Source organism: Nothoprocta perdicaria, unplaced genomic scaffold, assembly GCF_003342845.1.
Source record: "Nothoprocta perdicaria isolate Ctin4 unplaced genomic scaffold, notPer1 scaffold_4, whole genome shotgun sequence".
NCBI classification, from domain to species: Eukaryota; Metazoa; Chordata; class Aves; order Tinamiformes; family Tinamidae; genus Nothoprocta; species Nothoprocta perdicaria.
This window is the reverse complement of record NW_020455643.1, coordinates 9,676,011-9,685,112: the sequence shown is the minus strand read 5'-3', so window position 1 is coordinate 9,685,112 and position 9,102 is coordinate 9,676,011.

Below are 9,102 nucleotides of genomic sequence, written 5' to 3'. Positions count from 1 at the left end.
TTTGTTCATGTGTCTAAAATGCTTGGAGATGAAAGGTGCTCAACAGAGCAAAGCATTGTTATTGCTAATAATTACAAAAAGTAATCAAATACTTATCTAGCAGCATCCGTCCCAGATGCTGTTTTTTAACTTAAAATACACACACGCCCTGACTGCCAAACCAAAGCCCCAGAAACACTACATTAGCCCTACAGTAAAAAGAGCGGGGGCAAAAAGTGCTTTGGGTCTAAAAAGGGCTGTCTGTTCCAGCAATTAATTTAATTGGCCTAAAAATAACGCAGGTACGCTGCAGTCCCAAATTGCTCCCCGACAACAACCCCAAACAGGGCCCACGGGCTGCAAGGTGGCAGGTTAAATGCTGCCTCTGGAGCTGCGGGGCCGATGCTGGCACCCGAGTACTTTCTCTCCCACTATTAGCCACCGCTTGCTTCTGTGGAGCCGGGCTCTTGTAAAATGTTTATCAATGCCTGGGCATCTTCCAGGCTGGGAAAGGGTGCGTGCAGGGAGAAGTCTCCCCTTGCAGTCAGCAGGGACTGGATTTCATCGCTCTTTTTAATTCACGTCTCTTTATGATTTTATTGCCTTTTTTCCCCCCTGTTTTCTAATAAGCTCCTCTAACACCTAATAAAATCAGTCCTTTTCCCTTCTACTTACCTCCCCCTGCTGCCATTGCGATTACCTAGACAAGAAAAATACGGAGCACGGGGTCCTGCGGGCTGAGGTTTTAGTGACTGATTTCAACTGACGTGAGCAGAATCGGGAATAAACTTCAATGTCACGGTGTTTTGATTCCTCCTCCTTCTGTATTGCATGAAATATCTGAAGGGGACAAACGCCAAGGAGTGAGAAGAATTCTTTCGGGTCGTATAGCCAAAAATGAAACTAAGAAAGGAGCCATTTCCAGAGAGAAAGATGCAGTCAGCTGTGCAATAGTTATCTGTAATAGATGGCATCTCTCCCTGACATGATCTTTATGATCCTTCTATTGCAGCATTGCACAGTCCTTAATGGATTCTTCCTTCCAGCACCTTGGCAAGACCATGCTGTCTTCTTATACACATTTTACCAGTTAGGGCTGGAGGCATAAACAGGCCACAACCCATCTTCCCTAACCTCGTTCGGCACCCGGGTCCCCCTGGTCACAGTTTGCAAACCCATCTGAAATCTGGGCACCGTCCTGTTTAACCATGAGCTCAGTGGAGAAGGTAGATAAAATGCTGTGACCACAGAGAGGCAAACAAAGCTCACTAAAGTCGAGTTTATTATTTCCAGCTCCTCTGTCAAAACAAAACACAGTAATTTTCGGAGACAATTAAGCTCCTTGATTTCCACAGGAAGAAGGCACACAAATACTTTTGAGGATCTGAGCCCACATGATTATGTAAGGCTTTCACAGGAGGGAATTAACCCAATTGCTGGATCATCCTTGCAGAGATCTTAGTGCCCACTCAGGGCTTTATCTAGGGGAAATCCCAGAAACTGGTAAAATTTGAATCAGGAATTTCAAATTTGGCTGACCTGGCCCTTCTCTATCCTCCACGCAGGGACCAGTCACTGCCTGTATCCCCAAGCCTGGAACATCACGGGCATCCTGCCAAGCGCGCGGGACCCTGCGAAGGGCGGTGGGTCCCCGGCACCCATGGGCCACGCTGCAAGGGGAGCGCAGTGTGAATCTCCGGAGCAGATCCTGGCCGGGCAGGCGCAGGGACAGGGCAGAGGCAGGGCTGGATTTCCACGTCTCGGCAAGGAGCACACATTCCTGCCTCCAGCCCGGGGCTGCTTTGCTAAGTATGCTGCCATAATAAAGCAAAACTAAATGAAAATGAAAAAAAAAAAAAAAAAAAAAAAAAAACCAGAATCCAGGAGGAAGAATCCAGGAGGATTCGGAGAAACAACAGGGAAGTTTATGGGCCAAATCCTGCTCTGCCTTATGCTGCTGTGGATCGGGGTGGTTTGGGTGAAGCTTTGGGCAAATGGAGCAAATCAGGTCCGAGGCAGGTTCCCTTGCACTGGCTTGGGGGGGGGATCGAAAGGAAATCTGGCCACTTTCCCACATTTAATGCTGTCACGGTRGAATTTATCATCCTCAAACTGGTGAGATTGTTTGTACGAGCAAGGATCGTACCAGCTGCCCTGGGAATGCAAAAATCAGCCGGGGGAATGAACTCTCTCTGCTTAGGATGGATGCAGCTCCGAGAGCATAGCCGGCAATAAAAGCCTACCTTTCCTGGGCAAGCAAAGTCTGCCTAAACTGTCACTTTAATTGAAACCTTCTGCAGTCATATACTTCACCTTATGTTTAATGATTCACCTCCTAAGCAGCCCACTTGTACCTTTGTAATCTTTTTGAAGGTTAACTTGTTGATCCTAGAAACTTGTCTTGAGAGAGAGACGGGAAATTTTCAAAGAGGTTCAGAAGAAAAAGTATCACGTTTTTCTGGTGAAAAGTGTTTTTCTGGAGGGAGAAGGAAGGAAAAATAAATTGCAAAATTTGGAGAACCTGGTGAGACTTTGCAATGAAAACAGAAAAGAAGGAAAAATAGAGAGAAATGTCCATTTAAAAAAAAGGAGAGGGAAGCAGCTGGATTTATTTTTCAGCTCCTGGGAGACGTTTTATTTCTGCTGAAGAAGAATTAAAATGCATTTGTCATTTGCTAGATTAAATAAAAATAATATTACAGTTAAATTATTTTTAGGACATTAAGAGTTACGTTCTTATGGGTAATAATCTATTTGTAATACTTTAATGGAGTAACTGGCAATTTTATACAGCTTCAGGATCGATCCTACCTTATTTGCCACGCACCTAGGCAAATAAACATCTTATTCTATTCATGTCCATATCATAGAATCTGCTTGGTTATTTCTTATTTATTTTATATTTAATTATTTAAGATAAGAAGAATCACACAGGAATATTTGTCTAAAAAAAAAAAAAAAAAGCTGACTTATCCTTGTCTTTAGAGAATAACAGAAAAAGATGAGAAAATCTATTTCTTTTTAAGTCCTAAAACTGAAACTCAAAAATAAGAAAAAAAAAAAAAAGCAAGAAAAAAAAATGTAGAAACCAAACCCCCACCCTTTAGTATATGAAAAATATGGGGGGGAGTTATTATTATTTTTTTTTACTGTAGCTATTCATAGTTGTACCTAAATGTACTCTATAAATCTGTTAATATATTATTTAACATTCTAACTACTGGTATAAAATTTATAAAATATTCTGTTGGCAAAACATTTAATTGAATTCTTTTCTAATACAGTTTGTTTTTGCCAGACATGCTTTTAAAGATAGTACAGAGGAATAAAAGACTTTCAGGAGGCAGTAAAAGAAATAATTACCATTTTCACCATTACTTCCAAATACAATCCCACCTAGTCACCAAATCCTTTAAGTTCAAATCAAAGAGTTTCAGTGAAAGGAATTCATCATCTCAATCATTTCAAAGAATATATTAAAAAAAAAAAGTCGATGTTTTATTTGAAGAGAGAAATAGAAATTCACGTAGCCCTCTCCTGGTTGAGATGTCYGAGAAATTATCGAGGAAAAAAAAATCATTGGCTTAGCCTAAAATTTGGAGGACCATCTTCAAAATGATCAGGATTGATGCAAGACTGCAAATTCCTGTTTTAATTTCCACGTCCCTCCACTCTAGCTCCCGGGAAAACTTGGAGCCACCGGCCTCTCTGCTTGGTTATGTTCTGATTTGGGATACGATTGAATAATTTTTGAACGATTCTTCGAGGCACAACAGAAATGAGAAGTACTACAATCCACCTGAAACAAGCACTGCTTTTATTCTGTTTTGCTTTTTTTTTTCTTTTTTTTTCCAAACAAAGCAACCACCTACAAACCAGGTTTGAGATACCCCTGAATAATTCCTTACCAGGAAAGCATCTGCAGGGTTAGCGAGGCTTTATTTTATATATATATATCTCGAAAGCTGCCAGATCGGTTGAGACAAGGCAGAGGGCAGTTTTGCCACCCGGTGCCAGCCGAGGGAATTCGAACTTCCCCGGCTCACGAGCGTAACCTTCCCCAGGGTGCCAAGATGGGGCCAGCAAAGCCATGCGGAGGGGACAAGCCTGGAGGACATCAGCACCTGCCCCACTGCCTCCCCCACTCGCTCGCCACGAGGGTGTCCCCCTCTGCAGGATGCCCAGAGGCACCCACAGAGTTTGGTCCCTAAGTGGTTAAAAATCGTTGGGTCCCAGGACCAGGTGGCAGGCGACCACATGCTCCTGGTGGGACACGGTTGGCAGCCATCTCACTCCATGGGCCGGGTGTGAGGACAGCCATTGGTGACAGACGAGCTTGCGTTCTCTCCTGGCAGCAACAGGCRCACAGAAATGCCGGTTATTGGGCCAGGTTCATGAGAAGATACCCCAGGACTTCATGCRAGCTGAGCTTCCCCCGGCCCTCACTTCCCTGAGCTAGCTGGAGGAGGTTGACCTGGTGGTTCTGTGCAAGCTCCCAGGGCTTGTACATCCCCCCCATATCCTTCAAGACTGGGGAAGGTCTTGGGAGCGCATCCCACAAGTCCAAGCTTGGCCTCTGACCATCCATCTGTCCATCTGAGCACAGCCCTGTCCGTCTATCCACCCCGCTGCTTGCCCTGTGTGTCCGGCCTACGTAGGCTGCTGCCTCAGGCCCTCTGAGCGCTCATCCCACAGCTGGGTGTTAAGGGAGAAAATTCCTACAGGGAATGGAAAAGTACCGGGGTGTCGGGGTGCCGTCCAGCCAGGCGGGCGTCGCGGCATGGCACGACATGACACAACGCGACACGATGCGACACGACGCCGGCGGGAGCGGGCCGGGTACGGCCCCATGTACCCAGGGCGTGTTGGGACAGCCGGGCCCCGCCGCCACATACGAGTTTTTCCACTTCCAGGCCTTTCGCCAGCTGCGAGGACCAAGAGTACAAACACTCCAATTACATTGAGGGGGGGTAGGGAGAAAAGAAAAAAAGGAGGAAAAAAAAAAAAAAGCTGTGTGGACATTAATATTCCACTCTCGGCCATGGGGCTCCTGCGTTTCCCTCTGTCCAGAGCCGATTCCTCTGCCGATAGCAAGGGAAACGTTTTCTCCTGTGCAGAGACTCAGACCAGCACATGACCAGCGAGAGGCAGCAGTTTATTTAGCTCCCAGAGTTTATTTTAATTGAGGCCTTGCTTTGTAAGGAGCGCCGAGGCGGCAGGGGGAGCCTCCCRGCATGGGGGGAGCCGTTCCGGCGGATTTTCCTTATCAATAAAAATACGTCTGGTCTATTTAAGTGAGCAAGGAGCGGATGGGCTGCGCACTTGGCTGCTCTGATTTCTTGGAAGTTAAGCTGACACGTTTGCTTGTTAAAGSTTTGAGCGGCTGCTGGTGACACAGAGGCAAGGACTGCCTGGTCGGTCCTCCGAAGTGCTCCGACCTCAGCGGGGAAGGAAGGAGAGAGGGACAGAGCCGGGCGTTTGTGCTGACAGGCAGAAAACGGCCCCTACACTCGAGTAGTTTGTTGTGATGATGCACAAGAAAAAAAAAAAAAGAAAAARAGAAAAACCATGTGATTTCTATGCAAATCAGATGAATGGACGGTTAAAAAAGCCCTAAATGTCAGGTAGATAAGATCACATACACCTAGAGCAGTGTCATGATATTCTTTGTGCGTTACATTCATACTGGAAACCAGAACGTGTTACAGAAATCAGACACCCACAAAAAGCTCAGCGATTGCACTGAGAACAGGTTCCAGCAAAGCACCGGCCTCTAACAAAAAAAAAAAAAAAAAAAGTAGGTTAGATTAGAAAACAAGATAATTCAATTGAACCAGGGAATACAGTGTCCCCATGCAGCGTGCAGCCTGTCCTTCGTGCATGTACATTATTATGCACGAAACTCCTTTTAAGTAACATGGGTGCTGGAGCACCCGGCTCTGAAAATGACAGGCTTCCCCAGGCTGCTCCGATAGCCCGTCCTTGGGGTCGGGGGAAAAGCCAGAGGGCCTTGGATTTAAGGTTAAACTTCTGTGCCTCCGACAGATTTTCCAGAAGTCCTGGCAGCTGCTTCCTGTGGCCACAGGGAAGCCTAGTGGCCCGAAGGAGTTAATTCCAAGCAGAAAAAAAAAAATTATAATGGGTCTTTGTTTATTTAAACAGTGTTCCGTGACCAGCGCTTTCCAGAGGTACACTTTACCTGGAAAGAATAAGTGTTTGCATCTCTAACGTGTGAAATCCCGCTCCTGTGGGGATGCACAGCAGCACAGCCCAGGCTCTCTCATCGCTGCGGATCAATATGTGCAGCTCCGAGGGCTTTAAATACAAAATCATGGCTGTAAAGGACAGCTAAATTTTCCCACCGCTTTGCAGCCCTCGTGCTGCCGTGCAGGGAGAGGCTGCTCTCCACGTGAGGAGCTCCCTGGGGGGAGATGGAGAGCGGCCCCTGCCTCGGCCTGCTGCACCCGAGGCAACGTGGGGTCCTGCTCCGGCCCCTGCACCTCTGTGCTGGGGGCCAGGGGGGCAGCAAAACTTTGCCAAACTCCCACGAGGCTGTTTCCAAGCAGAGCGTCCCCCTGACACCATTCCCATCCTTGCAAGGCCAGGCAGCAGCCTGGGCTTAAAACGCCAGCTGGGCCCGGAGCTGCTGCCTTGGCTTTGCACGGTACCAGCGCAGGTTTAAAGCAGGGGCCTTTGGGACGGGTCCCTGCAAGATCCCTGGCACCGAGCATGGCCCTGGCCAGCGGCACGAAGAGGGGCAGCAAGGGGTGATGGCTGAGGCTGAAGGCCAATTATCAAGCACAGAAACCTCAGCTGGGGCACAGAGGATGCTGACAGCAGCCCCCCAACTGCCCCCTGGGGACCCTCCCGGCACAGTAGCCATCTACCCTCCCCTAAAAGAAGCCACCTGCACCCCCAGGGGTTGCCCCCAACCTGCGCCCTGCAAAGGGACACTGGCTGCCCAGCTCCCTTGCGCCTTACCGAGCTGCAAGGCCGAGCAGCCTGGCAATCCTCGGCCCTGAGCAGGGCTAAAATGGGACTGAGAAGGACGGGTGACGAGGCCTGGTCCTGCTTGGCACTGAGCCCTCCAGGCATTGGGAGAATGTGAAATGCCCCCTTCGCCAGCACCCTAAATCCCTCCAAGGAACCCAGCAGCTTCCTACAGCGCCGGGGCCACGGGAGGCTGCGGCCAGGCCGCTGGTTCCGCAGCAGGGAGGAAGAGGATAGGTTCAAATGCAAAGCAGGAGAAAGGCACAAACGGGCAGGCCGGGCAGCGAGCTCCCGGCCCCAAGGCGATGCCTGCGGCCGGTTTACAAGCCCCAGTAAACAGCGGGCTAGAATGGAAACTGTGATGCAAGCCCGCGTCTGGCATGGCGGGACGGAGCGAGAGTCTCCTCCGTGACAGCGCTGCTGATCCAGATGTCGTGATCACCCTTGGAGTGCCGCAAAAAAAAAAAAAAAAAAAAAAAAAAAAGATCCACCAACCCCTCTACCTCCTCCCTAACTTTCTGCAAACATTGCATTCGACCAGGCACACGATCCAGCTAAAACGAAAGCGCCAGGCTGCAGAAAAAGACAAACAGAAAGGATCTCTCTCTCTCTTTTTTTTTCCTCTTCCCTTTAATTTCATTGCTGTAAATAACAAAATCCCGGAGGGCAGTTTATATTATTTGCTCCATTATTTGGTCGTTTACAAGCTAGCTGCTCTGCAAGCGCCTGCAGAGGCACCTTCCCGGTGCCCGGATCCGACAGCCAACCAGACCAAGCCCCAGCTACTCACTTGGAGTTACATATTGCTTTTTAACCCCGGGAAAGACGTCTTTCAAGCATATCTGTACATCTCAAGTGTCTCAGTAGCAGCATTTCTATCTCGCCACTGGGCTATTTTTAATGACGAGTTGCATTAGCAGCACGGCTTTCTTCCTATTTTTCCCCCCCGCCTTGCTTCAAAGCAGGTTCTGAGCGTTTCCGTTCAAGAGCTCTGCTGCGAAATAGAAAATAAAAGCAGCGCAAAGCGCGCGGCTCCTCGGCGCGAAGGTCGCACACGTCGCGGGGCTCGCGCCTAATCGAATCAGTGGCTCTGAGCAGTTGTATTAGCCGGATCGAGGGCACCGTGACCCGCGGGGGTTATTCTTGTAAACACATTTCTATTAATTGCCACGGCGCGGGAACACCAGCGCGCGCCCTCCCCCTGCTCTCGGCAAGGCCGGCGCGGCCGGGAAGCCGAAGGGAGGAAAACACCCGTGACTCCAACGCGGCCGCTGTGCCCGTGGCAGCCGCGCTGCTGCAGGCCCGGCCGGGCAGCACCAACACGCAGCGCTCGGAGCCGCGATGCACAAACGCGAGCAGAGCCGCGTCCACGGATTGACATCGAGGATGGCAATAACGCGGCCGGCTGCTCCCTTCTCCCTCCTGCCCCTCAGCAAAGCCACCCGCAATAGGGAGCGGGGGGACTTGGCGTTTTCGCCCATGTCCAAAGCCTCCTCCAGCGGCCGGCGCAGGCCCGCGCCCGCCTCGGCGGCCAGCGCRGGCTAAAACTGCTTAAAAAATAATAAGAAAGAGCGAACGAGAACACCGCCTCCCCCCATCTCGCAAGGAAAACCAAACACAGTTTTGCATACGAGCATAGTTAGACATTTACATACAAACAGAGGAATTCGGGCATTTACAAGCTGCTCGCAGGCTACTTTGCAACAAAAACAACAGCGACGATGATGAAGAATTCACCCACCACTTAAGCGTCCTGGAAAGAAAAAAAAATGGAAAGAGAAAAAATGATAAAAATGAAAAGTGGATTTTTTTCCCCCCCCCGAGAACGAGCATACTTCTGTCCTTAATGCAACGCCAAAAATAAAAATATAAAAAAAGAGGGAAAAATAAAGGGGGAAATGCAGCACGGGGTGGGAGGAAAAGGGGTTGATGGTTTAAGGAAAAAGCTTCTTTCACCGACAGTAAATCCCTTCTAAGACCATGACAGCCGAGTATGGTTACGTATGTAATAATAATGATTGAGGAAAAAGCAAAAATCCAGTGCAATGCAGCAGGATCCCAGGGTCGTTTTCTTTGTGATATTTAAAAAAAAAAATAATAAAAAAAAAGAAAAATAAAATACGAAAGAGTTGC